Below are 17,025 nucleotides of genomic sequence, written 5' to 3' on the forward strand. Positions count from 1 at the left end.
CCAGACAGCTTTTTTTTGCTTTTTCTTGGATAGATTTGTAAAATTGCACTGATATTATGCCTTTTTGGTTCAATTAACCACAATCGGTTGACAGCTCTTGTAATCAACTTCTATCAACATGTCTCTCTCTCTCTCTCTCTCTCTCTCTCTCTCTCTCTACTTAGTTCTACTCATATCACTTATAAACACAAATGTTCAGCACGATGGAAAAGAAATCACTAAAGACACAACTCGTTATATTTGAAAAAGATATCTTTACATTGCCAAAATTGCATAAAAGTCAAATTCAGTCTCTCTCTCCTCTGATTCGACATGCAAGAGCTATATCCTTGGGCATTACTGTCACCCGTTTTGCATGAATAGCACACAAGTTTGTGTCTTCAAAAAGAGAAATTAATTGATATTCTGCCGCTTCCTGCAGAGCTTCTACGGCGATACCTTGAACTCGAAACGCCATTCGATAACTTTGCATGATCTCTTTCACCAAACGTGCGAATGGTGCCTTGCGGATGAGAAGGCCTGAAGTCTTTTGATAGTGATCACGAATCTCTTGCAAGGTCTTTGGAATGCGTCGCTTCACAGTAGGAGCCCGTTGTTGAGGGATGGTAGGATCTGGGACATGGGCCTTGCGAGGGCGAACCTTGAAAAACTTTTTCTTTCTTCGAGAGGGCTTGCGAGGAGGAGCTTGTGCATCTTCAAGGCCACCATGTGCTCCGAATGGCTCTTCAACTCCACCCTGCGCTCCAACTGGCTCGTCTTCTACATCCTCAAAATCCTCTTCATTTAGTAACCCATGATCATGTCTAGGCTGATCTGACGGCAGAGCTCCGAAGACACATGGCAATGTCTTTCCAGCCGGGACTCGATGATTGCTTGGGATCTCCTGTCCGCTCCATGGTGGGATTTGTGCTTCGTTGTTCGTCTCGGTTTCAATGTCTGAAGTCACTACCCGTTTCTTCTTATGTGAAGGTTGTCCATCTTGTTGCTCTTCACCTGACCATTCCCGCTCCATCTCTTCTAGGAGCTCTTGTTCTTGTGTCCAAGGTGGTTTTTGAGCACCTTGGCCGGATGAGTGAGGGTGAGCAAAAAAAGGTTGTTCTTTTCTTGCTGTTTGCTTTGTGCGTGCCATTGTGTAAGAAGGGGCAATATTGAAAATGAGACTCCCTCTTCTCTAAAAGCCCCTTATTTAAAAAAAAAACGTCTCTTCACACTTGACTAGGCCACTTAAAAAAACTCTTAATATCATCAAAATATAAAAAACAAAAAATCGATAAATGGAGAAGTATTATATGCAACTCAACAAAGACATCTACAAACATAAACATTACATTGCATAGCATCATTTGTTTTACATGTTGGGTAATCAACGTTTGCCCACTCTATGGCGATTTTCACGCCACCTAGCATGATTAAGGGGTCCAGTGGAGTTTCTCCATTTCTCTTTAGCATTAAGTTGAGATTGTCTCCTAACCTCCTTGGCAAGACTTGACTTTCACGCTCGCTCTATGGCATGACATCTCCCCAAAGAACAACGAAAGAACCAATCAAACATCTCCTTCATGTAGTTGGATCTCGTAGTTCCACCACCGTGACATGTATTTTTAAAGTAAACACCTTTGGCTCGATAATGTGATTTCTCCATTCCTTGAGTGCTCCACATGTCTAATGAACCATATTTTGACATAAAGAATGCTCCATGTGCATACAAAATATGCTGCATCAAGAAAAAATGCTTAGATCAAATGAATGTTTATGTATAGCATCAAAATTTGAACTGAACAAAGTAACTTACCATGTAGTGTGTGATATTGCTCTCTCCCCACGCTTGCACAAATGCTTTGTGAAATTAAAAATGTGATCTTTGAACAAATTTTGTTGCTCGCTCGTGGGTTGGGGTTTCAACATGATTTGAAGCACTAACTCGAAGTGGTGCCACACTTGCCTACGCAGATTTACAAGCACGGGATTTGAATCTTGATCGGTCGTACACTTGCAAAGCGCTTTCCATAGCTCCCATGGAGCATCCTCCTCACCCCTCTCCTTTCGCATCTCTGGTTTCTCGAAAAACCTACGTGCTTTTACACCATTCATAGATACTTTTTGTGGCACTTCATGCATATTTTCCACCTCACTGATGATAGAAACATTGCCACCATGACATCCAATCGAATTTAGAATTGCTTCAACTATTCCAATGGCTTCCACAGATCTGGAAAGTGGTTTCATTGTGAAAGAGTACTCTATATGAAGCTTTAACAAGCGATCAAATATACGCATGAAGGCATGCAAAGTGCAAAAGTGTACATTTGTAAGTGGAAAATTGATAATGGGATGCCATGTTCTATCTTTTGTTGACCGATTGGGGACCTCCATGATAGGACACTTCAACACCGAGCACACCCAATCCCTTACATCATCATCCATTGAACCTGTTGCCTGACTTCCCTTGACACTTTTCTTTGAAAACGTGGAGCCACGAGTACTCTCCTTGTATCCTCATACACAATATGGACAAGGAAGAAGTGATGAAGCACCTTGTTTACACCCAAGTATACATTTGATTGTTTTTAGATCACCTCCTAAGTTCCACTCAACATCAAATGTACCTACTCCATCTACTTCTAGCTTTTCTCCCTCTAGTTGTGCCTTAATAACATCTGTGATCCACGGGATCATAGAGAAGACCCATGCCAACACCTCATGAGTATCTTTCGGAACTTCAAAAGCTCCTAACCACCATATTTTCTTTTCCGATTGTACACTAAATGATGGTTTCTGAGAATGATCACCGATAGCATCGAATTTTGCAAAAAATATTGCCTCATTCATGAGTGTCACACTCATACGTTCCAATCTCCGTCCTTTGACAATTTGACATTCATCTAGCTTAAGAATAAATATGAGCTTCTCTCCAAGTACTGAAACAACACAGGAATTGAATTGTTATACTAAATGATATTCAATACAAATAAAAAATGACATTACAATTTGTATTACCTTGTGGAGACAAAGCATAAAATTTAACCATAGCTCGTTGTAGTCGTTTCAAGTCAACGAAAATATTGTTGAATTGATGATAACCAAAAGACTTTGTCCCATTACGAATAGAATTGCCCCCCTTTATATTACCACGTGACTTGGCACTTGTGGAAGAGTACATCATGGATCCTTCAATGTGTTTGTATTCGCCAAGGGATTCCGGAACGAGATCATTGTTTGCTTTTTTTGCAAGTCGGACCCTATGTGGAATAGGAAACAAATTCTCGGTGATGCCTTGCTCTCGTAATGCATCTTTCATCAATCCATGAAGTGCATGGTATGCATTTGTGCTGATCCCAACCTCATCACAAGCTCTGTGGACATCATCCTCAGACACAAGGTTAGAGATCTTTTTTAGGATCTCCTTTGTGATGGCATCTTTCATGTGTTTGGCCTTTCCGCAATTTATGATGTAAAGTATATCTTCCTTTGAGATGCATCCTAGGAGAAGATTGCAACGGTCCTCTTGTCTAAAACTTCCACACACATCTTGTATATATGTCCTATTTCAAAAGGTGAACCGAGTTACAAATTGATGGAAATTATTTGAGAGTTATGAACACTGTGAATTAAAAAGAAAAACCTAGTTGCCGTGATACGCTTCTTACGTGCCCCTCCATTAGAGGCTAAGTTTTCAATGGAAGAGAACTCCCTCTTACGCTCACGCATGCCAAATGGAGTGTCTTTTAGGTGCATCATTGCAATCTGTAGCTTAGTTACCTCTGTTTTTGTAGCTTTCATCTCCTCTTTAAGATCTTTGAGTTGTTTCTCTGTGGAATGTAGTTGTTGTTGGAGATTTGTAAAATGAATGTGTAACACTTGACATTGTTGTCGGAACCATGCCGACGCACCTGCGTGATTGGAGTCCAATCTCTTAAAATATCCAAGAAGACCACGTTCTCCTTCTCCCACATATTTGATTAAGCTTGGGAGTGTACGGAATGTCGGATGTCAACCCACGAGCGGATCTTTTGGATACAACCCTCCATCAAGCCACAAGTCAACATTGGTTTCTCCTCGAAACCGTCGTACGGATGTCGGTTGAGATGCTTTCTCGTCATTTTTTTTGTGGGAGAAAATTCGATCGGTAGACGCAGACTGACATTAGTTGACCTAATAGATGACGGTGCAGGTGATTGATTGGTTATGTCGCAAAGAGACATGGTGGAAAGTTATGATGGGAAAAAAAATAGATAAGACAGAAAATTTTTGGGATAAAAAGACTTAAAAATATATTTTTTCATATGTAGACATATATAGGTTCAATTTTTAAGCTCAAAGGAGGAAATTTTTAAATTTTAAAAATTTCAATTTTTAGGCTTTATTAGATGGACGTATTGATAATGTGGCATTATCTATTTATTCTTGGAATTAATGTAGAGAGGGACCCAAGGAATTTTAGATTTGGAGCTTAGATTCTTCTAGAAAAATACTGTTATATATATATATATATAATTCCACAAAGAGAGTAAGTAGTTATGACAAAATTCACTTTTCAGCTCGTGCATCAATTCACCCCAAAAAATGATTTTTTTAATAAAAATGATCATTTTTTGGGGTGAATTGATGCACGAGCTGAAAAGTGATCATTTATTAAAAATCATTTTTTGGGGTGAATTGATGCACGAGCTGAAAAGTGAATTTTGTCAGCTCGTGCATCAATTCACCCCAAAAAATGATTTTTTTTTAAATAAAAAAAATCATTTTTTGGGGTGAATTGATGCACGAGCTGAAAAGTGAATTTTGTCATAACTAATATATATATATATATATTTATTTTTTTTGAAGATTTTATTAAAAAAGCATTTTTTGGGGTGAATTGATGCACGAGCTGAAAAGTGGATTTTGTCATAACTACTTACTCTCTTTGTGGAATTAATGTAGAGAGGGACCCAAGGAATTTTAGATTTGGAGTTTATAAAAGCTAGATTCTTCTAAAAAAATACTGTTATATATATATATATATATATATATATATATATATATATATATATATATATAGGGACATTTTTAAAGCTTAAAAGATCCATTTTGAAGATTTTATAAAAATATCATTTTTTGGGGTGAATTGATGCAAGAGCTGAAAAGTGGATTTTGTCATAACTACTTACTCTCTTTGTTTGGTGATAGGTAGAGAGAGAATGGTTCTTCTCTCTACTTTTACTCCTCTCTCTCTTTTTACCCCCCTCTCTCCCCTACTTTACCCCCCCTCTTCCTCCTACTTTACCACCCTCATTCCCTACTTTCCCCCCCTCTCCTATCTAGAGAGAAGTTAGAGAGAGAGAGCTACAAAAGTAGCCCTATTTATTGTCTTTGTTCCCTCCATCCCCTACAAAATTAGCTTTAATCCCTTAAAATTAGGAATCCTTACATGGCCCCAAGGGGGTCCAATTTTTTCCTAATGTTCTGCTATTTCTTTTAGCAGCTCGTCTTCTCTTTGGACCCGCATCAAAGCCAGGTCTCTACGCTAAGACTGCTCCAATTTAATCTCCAGCTTGAGGTCTTTATTCTTCTTCTCTAATGCCTTATAGACCTCGTCTGTTCCTTTGATCGAGGCCACGACTGGATTCTCTCGTATTTGTTGCAAGACTATTACCTGATCATTTATTCTTTGTTCTGAGTACTGTAGGGAAGCATTTTCTACATCTAACTGTACCTAAATTTTTTGACCTGAGAGGGTTGTAGTTAGAAGTTCATTTGTAACTTTTGTCAGTTGTTCATCTTTTGCTTTGCACGCATCTGACAATTTTGTAAGCAATTCACCAAGCTCCTCCATCTCTTTCTACTGCTTATCCCTTGCAAGCTGATGTTGTTCAACTTCAGCTTTTAACTCCTGCACTTGCCTTTGTAGATCGGTGATGACATTGAGTCGGTCGTCTAACTCCCCTTGGAGTGTGTCAATCACCATCTCTAATTCTTTGGCCCTTATCCTATGGCTAAGTGCTGCTGAGCGAAGTCGTTCTGTCATATCCTGCATTTGCTTAGCATACTCATTAACTTGCAGAATGACCTCGTCATTTGATTGCCATTCTTTGGTTTGTGCGAGCTGACTTGATGTTTCTACAATTTCTTGTGTATCCTTTGGCTGTGTCATGATGGTTTGTTGCTGTTGCCCTTGTGGTTGTGGCTGATCTTTTTCCGTTTTGTCATATTGAGGCTTCGTGGATGCCTCAGCCTTCTCTTGCTGTGTTGAGGTAGAGGGTGTTTCCTCGGCCTCCTGTTCTCTTTGCTGCTCAAACTTCTTGTTGTCCTCTCATGGTGCAGGACTGGCTGCCCTTTCTGCCTCTTTGTCGTGCTCTTTTTGCTGCTCTTGTGTAGATTCAACTGCCTCTCTTTATTCAAGTTCTGTCTCCTTGGTGGGTTCAGATTCTTTCGCTTTATCCACTGGTGAAGGTGGTGGGTTCGGCATGGGGTGATCACGCTGTTCAGAAATAGGAGAAGTGATGTGGGGAGACACATCACCTTGATCATGTTGTGCTTTTCCTTGTGCAGTGGCTTCCTTTGCTTGTTTTTGCTTTTTGCCGCCTCTTTTGCTTTCTATTCCACTTCTTGGGCTTCTTTCAGCTTTAAAGCTCCTGCTTCTTAATACATCTGTTCGACGGATTCAGTGGATCTTCAGCCTGCTTCTTGATATGATGCTTGGTTCTTGGTCCTTTAAGCTCAATGGGCACCCACTTTTTCGGGTCCTTTCCTTGTGCTTGGCGGCTGCATTGGTATGAGTGTTTTTCTCGTCTAAACCTGGCTTGTTTTCGTACAAGTTCCTCTTGGTGTGCTGCCACTACTTTTTTCTTCATTTCTTCTATCCATGCTCTTCTTTCCTCGTTGTCCGAGCTTTCGCTGCTGTGCCGTTCTGGCAAGCTCTTAGTAGACTCTTCATCAGACTTATATGATCTCTTGGCAGATCTTGTAGCTCGAGGAGAAGGTTGTGCTGACACTATCCAAGTGTTCTAATCTGTGGAAGGTGGCAAGTTGTCGGCCATACCGATGGCATGGTAAGAAATCCTGGTCAAAACCTTTGGTGCACCTAGGTATGTGATTTTTCTTTCCTTCTTTGTCCCTTTCAATGTGGACAAAACATAATGTGCATGGTCAATTGGTTGCCTGGTTTTTGATTTAAGGACTTGCGTAAAGGTTGTGGCAACCTCATGATTTGGTGTCGTATACCTCGGAGGCCTCTTAGCAAGGAAGTGGAAGTGCTGATGGTACAACCTTGCGGGCTCTTCCACCTATTCGTGAATGATGTTGGCAAATGTGGCCGTGGTAGTTTCCTTGGTGAAAGTTCTAGCCGTCTTCCTATCTCTTGCCCTCATTGTACCTTATGTTGGCATTCTGAGTGCTTTTGCCACTATCTCCTTGGTAATCACTACTTCAACCTTATTCCCTTGTGGGTCAGAGATCTGAGCAGTTCCATCTTCTTTGATCATGGATAAAAGCTCATAAGCTTTTTGGAAGTCCACTCCACACGGCTCTCGTTCATAGAAATCTCTAAGTCCTAGCCTTCAGTTAGCTTCTTTGGTCTCGGGCTTTGCAGCGACATCATATACTTCTTTTGGTAGAAGTTGCAACTCTACCTGATGTCCCTCTTTGCTCTTGAATCTTCCGGTGAACACTGTGGTGTGATGCTCTTCAAGCTGTTCTCTTGAAAGATAGGTTGCCTTGGCGGCTTTGACTGAATCGGGGTCCAGTTGGTATGCTGGTAGCTCTTGCAACTTTTCTTTTTGGTTGAGCTTCTTCTTGGCCCTCTTTGCTGCTTGCATGGCTTTTGTTCAGTGAATAGAGTGCCAAAGTTAGTAGATTTGACAGATTTTTCTATGAAATGTCCTTCAGTCTGAAATGCTGACAATTTTGGTCCAATTTGCTCCAAATCAATTTTTGAACAAGCATAGACGCGTTAAAACATGTAAGGAACAAAAATATAAAGTCCAAAAAAATTTGCAACAAATGTAAATAATCACGATTATTTACAACTGAGTAATTTTTTCAACTTTTTGCAAATTTGGCATTACAGGCTTGAAGTATATACCAAATAGATACTCTGAGTGAAATATGGACTCATTTGGATGCATAGGATGAAAACGGTACCAGATTTTGGCTTTAGGTCTCTAAAAACAGTAGATATAAAGGAAATTTGAGATTTTGAGCTCCAAATTTATTTAAACTTGGCTAGTGGGCTTAACACATCATGTACTTTAGATGTATGATGGCAAAATAGCAAATTTCTTCCATTTTGGCCAGAAAGTAAATAATCATGATGATTAGCTTTTCTACCAAAATAAACATTCTTTGGTACAACTTGGTTCTAAGCATTGTATAGACCTTGTGTATGGGATATGGGGTGATTTGGATAAAAAAAAGTGGCTCATAACTCAGAATTTGGCTTGCACAGACTTGTTTGAATTTTTTGGCAATTTTCCAAGTTATAAGTGATCATTTTGACTCATAGTTGAATTTTGGCATGTAATAGGTGTGTACAAGTGATAGGTGAGGTGATGATACAATTTTCAAGAACAAATAGTGCAAAAGTAAATAATCGCGATTATTTACAGCAGTTACATTTTTCTTGCAAAACTTAAAATTTTTGACCTAAACACATTCTATACACCTAAAACAAGTCCTAAATTGAATTTGGTAGAGTTTGGTCTTGCCGGCATCACTTTGTGCTTTGTCGACTCTGAAATCACCGATTTTTGTGACTACACTTCCTGTTGAGTTGGTCAGTCACTTTTAAGGCCTTGGACTTGTCTGCAACATAGTTGTGAAGCAGCTCTTCCAATTTTGGCCATTTGGAGTCAATTTGACCTCGTATGTTGAATTTGATGCTTTGTAGCCTTCAAGCCATTGTCTGTTTTTCGAGGGCTTTGCTTGATTGATTTCATGAAACCAATCATATACATTGTATATAAACCTCGTATGCAAGCTGTCTGTAGAGTTAGAACCGAATTTTGGCATCTGGCAAAAACCTGGCTTTTCTACTTGGGACCCCCTTGACTCCTGCCGAATGGTCAACTGATGATATAGAAGGGTTCTATTATGTTAGGGCATGCTATAGTTCAAATCCCATCCAATTTGGTTGAGCTGATAGGCTGCTATGGTAAGTTTTTGGTTGTAGGTTTTCGTGCACTGCTCGGATTCTAGGGTTTTTTTTGGGGGTTTAGATGAGCTCCCGGCCGTACAAAATGGATTATGAATGAGTAAAGAACTTACCCCTCATGTCTCGTGTGAGACGCCACTGTAAACAGGTGACTGTGGACTCCGGAAATCGCGCGCGAAAGAGGTCAAAAAGCTCTCTCTCCAAAGGCAATAAGTGGAAATGAGGAGATTTTAGCCTACCTTGGGTATCTATACTCGGACTTCTCGAACCATTTTCCCCAAATTCCCCTGTTAGTCCTAATAAGCCATGAAATCTATGTTAGACTCAAAAATTTCTCCGATCGGATTCCTGTAGCTCATTCTGCAAGAATTTTGCAAAAATAGGTATGGCCGCCTAATTTAGGCTTCCCGCTTCCATCTGCCAATTTTATTGAAATTTTTTGTGCTTCTCCGCCTTGTCTTTTTTATCACCATCGTGTCTTCACTTTTTCCATCTGAGCTCCTTTGCTATTTACTATTAATTTTTGACCTATTTATTGAAAAAAAATCAAAGAAAATAATAAAATGCGCTAAATTAGCAAAGTGAAAATCCAATAATTAGAAAGATCCATTGAAAAACAAATCTTTATTGTTTTTTGTTGTATTTCTCTATTTTAAAGTCTCAATATCTAAAAAATGATAAAAAATAATAAAAAAGGACTTATTTTTGATGATTTTCAGATAGTACATACACTATTTACACTCGTCGGGAAGATATTATCAGTGAATTTTCCCCTGTTGATGAATTATAAGGACATTAGTAGGTAATTTTGCAAAAAATCACACGTTAACATCAAAATTTTTCCTCCCTCTTCAAACATTGCCCTTAATTACTTAGTGCCCTTCCACCCCTCCTAGATGGCGTACTCCAGGACGATTATGTGCATGGGTTGAACAATTGTGTTTTATGCATAGCCTTGGTTGGATCTACCATGATTTGAAGATCAATGCAGTTCAAACCAACATACTGTGCAAGAGTTGGGTCTTGAGTAATTAACTCAAGGGTTTCTGATGTCGAGGCTTTCAGATGCTGTCTTCCAAAGAGAAAATCTTGTAGCTTGTGTGCTCTCTGCTTGATTGTGCCATCAGGATGCTTCAACACGCTGATTACTTGAGCTGCTGGTAGCACTTTTGACTGTTGTAGAGATTTTACTCGCCATTGATACCTTGGTTTGTCTTGGCCAGAATGGTGTGGTTGAGGTTTTTGAGACTTAACTCTCCATTGCTTGATTGGTTTTACGGTTTGTGGAGAAGATAAGTGCTCCTTTTTCTTCCAAATCCATTTCATGTTAGGTTCCTTGCCAGGAGATGCTCATCTCTGTGTTTTGATCTTTGGAAATCTCCTTTGGTTTTGTCGAGGATGTTTTGGGGACCCAAATTTGAATCGGCTTGTCTTTAAGCTGTGCTTTTGGTACCCAAATTTTCCTGGCTCCTTGCATGCTACTTGTAGCATTTGCTTGTCAAGAGGATGGAGAAGATTGATTGCTTCGTGGTTTGCTCTACTGATTACTCCCTTTCTATTCCTCCTTGCTTGGTGCAATTGGAACAATCAGTTGTCCGCCTTTAGGTTATCCCAATCTGGAACTTCCTTGTCTGTCCGCATCCAGGGAATTCCAAGAATCATTGTCTCGTTCATGTGTTCATCTGGTAAGCATATAAACTGATGAGGACATGAACATCCATGTACTATCACGTTTAAGTTGACTACTTCCAATGTTGGTGTTGGGTTCTTGTTGCATCCTTTTATTGTCTCTATTCCTGCCGTCAATGCTTGACTTGTTGCTTTCTTTTATGTGGAATAACTGACTACATTTACTCTAGCTCCTGTGTTGACCAATGTGTTCGTGCTATGATTGTTGAGCTGTACTTTGATGCGCAGGTTCATTCCATCTAACCATTCATCATTTGTTGATATGGCATCTTTCGGCAATTCCCATTGTTGGTCATCTATTTCCAGAGTGTTGATGGGAATCAATATCTATTGATTCTTGAGAGCAACTTTTCGTTTGAGTATCCGAAGCCGAGCTTACTCTTGGGCTTTATCAATAACCTGCTATCGTTTTATCTTTCTTTTCTTGGCTGCATGAATTCTTTCTAGCAATTCATTGGTTAGTGGCAGACTATATATCTTTAAACAACATCCACTAATCCAATCAGCCCAATATTGGTTCAACATCTAGGGTGGACAACTTAACTGCTACACTTGGAGATACATCTTCAATGATAAACGGTCCGTTTCCCTTTTTCTTAAACCTGGAAATGTGTTGCTTAAGGAGATAGACTAAAACTAACTCCCCTTTTTTGAAGATTTTTGTAATTAGATGAGAATCAAAAAACTGTTTTTGTTTCCGCTTTTGTGCATAGATATGAGCTATGGCAGTTAGTCTTTGCTCATCTAGATTTTCCAAATCTTCAAGTCTTTCTGACAATTCATGTCCACTCCACTCAAGATTCTTAGCTACCCTTAGTGTCGGCAATAGAAATTCTATTGGCAGTATGGCATCAAGACCATAAACAAGGTTAAAGGGTGTAGCATTTAAAGCTGTTTTGAATGAAACTCGATAAGCAAATAGAGCAGCATGGAGATTCATTTCCCAGTCTTTCCTTCCAGAACTAACCACTTTAGTCAATACCGAGCTAAGAATTTTGTTCATATGCTCAGCTTGTTTGTTTGCTTGCGGGTGATAGGGAGTTGATTTGTTATGGATGACCATAAACTCATTAAGCAGATACTCGATTACTTTATTGAGGAAACTTGTACCATTTATGCTTTTACCTCTTAGGATGCTTCAATATATGCATAATTTGGTGTGTTTTTTCTTCATATATTTTCCATCTAACTTTGCAGAGTGGGAGCCAATGGAATCTTTTATAGGCGGCTTTGAAGCTATCCATGCAAACGTTGGCAAGTTTTTATATGCAGAGTGTTTACGTTGAAAGATTCCGTCACAAGAGAGATTCTTATATGTCTATGCTTATGCCACATCGAATGCTCTATTATTGGCAAAAATTGGTATGCAGATACCAATCTGCAAATCAAGGCTTGTCAATGAAATTTCCATACTGAAGATGAAAGCGAACAATGGGAATATGGAAGGCGCTCGACTCCAATATTGTTTTTGAAGAGCTTGTGGACCTTCAAATATTCCCCCACAATGATATTGTGCCCAATAGTTGTGTCAATGATGACTGACATTTTTACAATTTTTTCAAGTACCTCCATCCTTGAATAGTATTCCTTTTGTGTGAATAGAAAAATTGTAAGGCGAGGAGAAGAGAAGGGTTGTAATTGTAAGGACATCTCGTTCCCAGGAATCTGACAATCCCTTTAATGCATGATAATCATATGTACAAATCTGACAAGAATTTTTGATATTGCCTGTTGAAATTTGTCAAAGGGATTTCTAAGAGGGACTACAAGGTAGATGATCACAATGGCCTCATCGACTTGGGCATGAGGTGTATAGGTATCAAATTTCCTAATTGGGAAATGGACCTAGCTTTGCTAGTGCTTGAGGACACAGAGAAAAATAAGAACAAAGGAAAGAGCATGAAGAGAGATAGGGAGGTTGAAGATATAAGTGAGCATGAAGAGGCCTCAATGAAGCTTGCGCTCCTACATGACTCTAACATGACGGACAACATAACTTAAGTACTAGATAAGGATGAGGTGATGGAGGAGGTTCCACACTTACATGTACTCACTTTGTATGCAATGGTGATAAAGCTTTATCAATTTCTTTTTGTCAATGACATTACAAAGACTGTTGGACTTTAGTAGTATAGGAAAATTCTTAATTATTTCATGATTCAGCCTTTAGTATGGAGCCTTGGGTATTATGGGATTCATGCTCTTTAATATTTTTGTATCTCATGCAAAGCCACTATGATGACTCTCCATTTCCTATTCTTCTTATTCAATGGTGGTGTGGGAGGAGGTGATTGTTGTTTCCATGCAAGAACATCGTTCTTGTACTTTTTTCTTCACTCTCTACAACTGTTTGTTCCTCTATGGTTTGAGCTGTATTACAGTTCCTCTTTTAAAATTTCTTTGGCATGTTCACTGTTTAGTCTTGTGTACCCTCTTTGTAAGAAATCTACTTATCTGAGAAAATGGGGTCACTTTGAAAAAGATTTAAAAGAATGTATCGCATTGGAGACTTGTTGCGTCCATCAAAGTATGAGCTTTTTTTGCACCACAATCAAGGTACATGCTACTGTTTTGGACAGAAAGAATGAAACTTTCCATGCGAGGTCATGTTCTTGGGGTAGATTATGAACAAATCACGCCTATTTTGCACCAAAGAACCTGGCCGGGTGGTTTTTCAAGACCCGAAGGACTCGGATCTAGCCTAGTGCACCATGGTGCAAAAATGACATGTTTGACAGGTCAAACATGCCATTTCTGTGCTGTGGTGCACGAGCCTAGATTTGAGTCCCTCGGGTCTCAAAAAACCACCCGGTGTACTCTTTGCCGTACGTGTCGAAGGCTGGGACTTGCCTATGCGTCATGTGTGAGCCTCAAAAGGCTGCAACCACACAAGTAGAAGAGCCTAGCAAGCTCAAAGAAACAATGGTGTGTCACTCACCGCTCAATACTTCCGTTCATGAAGGATCCTCTACTGTGAAGAAGAAGGAGCCACCACCGATGCTACGCTCAACTGCCTCACCGCCGTTGATGCCACAACAATGCTCAATCACACATACCCTCTCTCTCTCTCTCTCTTTCTCTCTCTCTCTCTGTCCAGCATATACACACATACATGTGAGCACACGAAGGAGAAGGAGACAGAGATGGATCAAGAGAACTTCTTAGCTTACACCTCCCAAATCCAGATTTTAGGTCAAAATAGACCTTTTATAAGAGTTTAACCCATTCACACATGGGCACGCAGAGTGGTTGGTCAAAGTAAAAATAGTATCAAATGAGATATGTGGTGCACCTATCATCAACGATCACCCAAGCACCTATATGATTGACAAGCCCGATCCATGACTCAAAATAATGTGATATCTGTGGATGTTTACTTGGTTGATGCTTATTTCCCAAGGTCAGCACCAAACGATGGGGGCGTTGTCACAAGCCTCCTATTTGCTCGGTGTTGATTCCACAGTCGCATGTAATGTCTTTAACACCAAGGTCAACACCAAGAGATAGGGAGCGTTGGGTAGTCCCCAAGCTTCCTATTCTCCCACTATTGAATCCACTGCATGAATTGTAATCACATCACCAAAAAGGTCTCTATATCGTCGGTTACACCAAGGTCAACACCAAGCGATAGGGAGCGCTGAGCAGTCACCAAGCCTCCTATTTGCTCAGTATTTACTCCACTGTCTGAGTGTTAAGGGTCACCGTTGTCGGTTAACATGCCCCACTTCCTAATGTAGATTCCATCCTCAAAAGCTACTGAGATGAAATTTGTTCATCGAGGTGGAAGAGCATCGGAGATTGAAAATCCTTAGCCTTCTTCAATCACTGCAAAATCAACCAACATTGGCACAGTAATCAAATATTAAACAATTTGTCAGAAATAAACATTAAGCTGTAATATAATCAAATGCATAAACAATTGTAAAGGTCAAAAACTAAACAAGTCGGGGGTCGCTAATTTAACGGTCAAAAGGCACTAGAGGTCAACTATTAATACCATGGGCAAGTTTCTCAATTTTCTATGGTTAATTAAGCTGTTTAATCACGAGAGCCAAGTAGTTCATGTCCGATGGCTGATTAGAGGCTATACCTAGTAGACCTTGTAGTTAAGCTACGACAAAATGAATTGCTCATGAAATCATCACCTGTCTTTTCTTTTGACCCCTCAAAGTCGTTTCACATTGATTCAATTTTAATCTGTGTGCTTATTTTGTATGCCTTGGGTTTTTTGATTTTCAAGGAAAAACATCCACACTGGGAACCTCTAGGGCTCTAGTACCATAGTCCATAACATGTGAGTGAAGTACCAAGTCAAGCTAGGATTTCTCATTCAGCTTAAGATTTTACATTGTGGCGCTTTTGATTATTTTGTTTGCTCATTTTCAGCATTTTAATTTTTTAACTTTGGGGGGGTCATATAACACTATTACCCTCCCCAGGCTCACACACTAGTAAACTCCCTTTATAATACTTAAGCTAAAGGTTAATAGAGACTAAGCCCACTAAAAAGCCCTAGTACATTGCACACAATGCTACCTAAATCGGATTAAGAACCTAAAGTAACCAATGATTATTAGGAAGGGATTCCCCATGGTATTAAGAGAAGATCTCTAACACCTAACTTGGTCAAACTAGTTTAGTCGGACTACTTGATTTTTAAACCTAGACAAGTGATTATGACAAAAAATTACATTGAATTTAATGTTTGATACTAAGCAAATGTGCTTAATATTATGCTACCAATCACCATTAAAGCAGACAAACATGGATGCAAAAACAAAGACAAGGGGCAATGCTAATGGTCAAGAAACACATGTTTGTGTTGGTGATCATGCTTGATTTGAAGAGTGAACGAGAGAAAGACTCCATGAAGTTCAAAGTCCTAACATCCTGTACACACTAGAAAACACAAAGAATACCTCTAAGAGGCACATCAGTGGGAAGAGGCACCAGCCCTTATTGAACACATTCAAACAACATAAGGAACCCTAACCTAATTATTTGCAACCCCTCCCCCCACCTAGAGAGTCAAGGGTACATGATATTGTAGAGATGGGGAGGCAACCCTAAGGCTAAACCCCTATCCTTGTCATCGTCAAGAAAAAAAAAGTCATCATCTGTGAGGCCATATGTACCATCCGTATAATCATGTAAATCGTCTTTATCATTAGAGGCACCAATGTTTACTAAGAAGGTTATGAGTCATCTATAATTATCTTGGTCAAAAGGGTAGACTTGTGCAATGGGAGAGACGCTCTCTACTAAGTATGGATCAGTCATGGTCAAGAGACGTATCAACCATTCTAACTCCTTGAAATTACTCTCACATGCTAGCATATCTACCAAGTCCCATTCACATGCAAGCACTGGGTAGACTATGTGAAACACTTGTGCAAGGTAAAGAGGATACCTCTCACCAAAGGCAGGAGTGGATGACTTTATCATACTAGCCATATCTGTACACACAAATAGATGATGGTTAGAGTGCAAATATTATAAGGGTCGTGTCAAAAGGTCGTGTCCTTGTGCATAATGTGTTTTTATGATTTTGGGTCATGGACTAGAACTCGTAGGTTTCCAGATTTTGTCTAGTGGCTCTTGCTCTTCTACTTCTTCATTTTTGTTTTTTGTGAGTATAAGGATCTATATATACATTCCCTAATATTGGGAGATTGAGAGGTCAGGGAGGAAGGTTGAGAGGGGAGTGAGTGAATGATGAATGTCAGCAAACACTCCCCCTTCCTTGGGTAGATCATACCTTTCGGAATGATGGCATCACCTTTTGGAACCAATTGTTCCAAGTTGTCTTGGGTGAAGACTTTGACCAATAGTTTTTGACTGCCCTAGGCATTTCATTAGTCGCAAGGGTGGTAAGGTACTCTCCTATGATTTTATTTGCAACGTTGTTGTAGGTGGTGAACTTACAACGGGAGGTGAAAACTTCTTGTTTGTATGGATATGTACAATGGTAGGTGGAGGTTGTGTCGAAGCTTCTATTTTTGTATTTGAACTATCTGAAGAGCAAGAAGCTTCATTCATTTTTTCTATGGTTGAGCTGAGAAAAAAAAGCCTTTCTTGCTTGGGAACCCATACTAGCTCCGGATTCGGTGTATACTGCTCGATGATTTTTCCCTTCCCACGATCTTCCATCGGCTTTGTTGTCACAGGATTTGACTCACATGGGTCAGGTGACAGATAAGAACACG

This window comes from Adiantum capillus-veneris, chromosome 19 (genome assembly GCF_014529385.1).
Source record: "Adiantum capillus-veneris isolate H3 chromosome 19, ASM1452938v2, whole genome shotgun sequence".
In the NCBI taxonomy this organism is placed as follows: Eukaryota; Viridiplantae; Streptophyta; class Polypodiopsida; order Polypodiales; family Pteridaceae; genus Adiantum; species Adiantum capillus-veneris.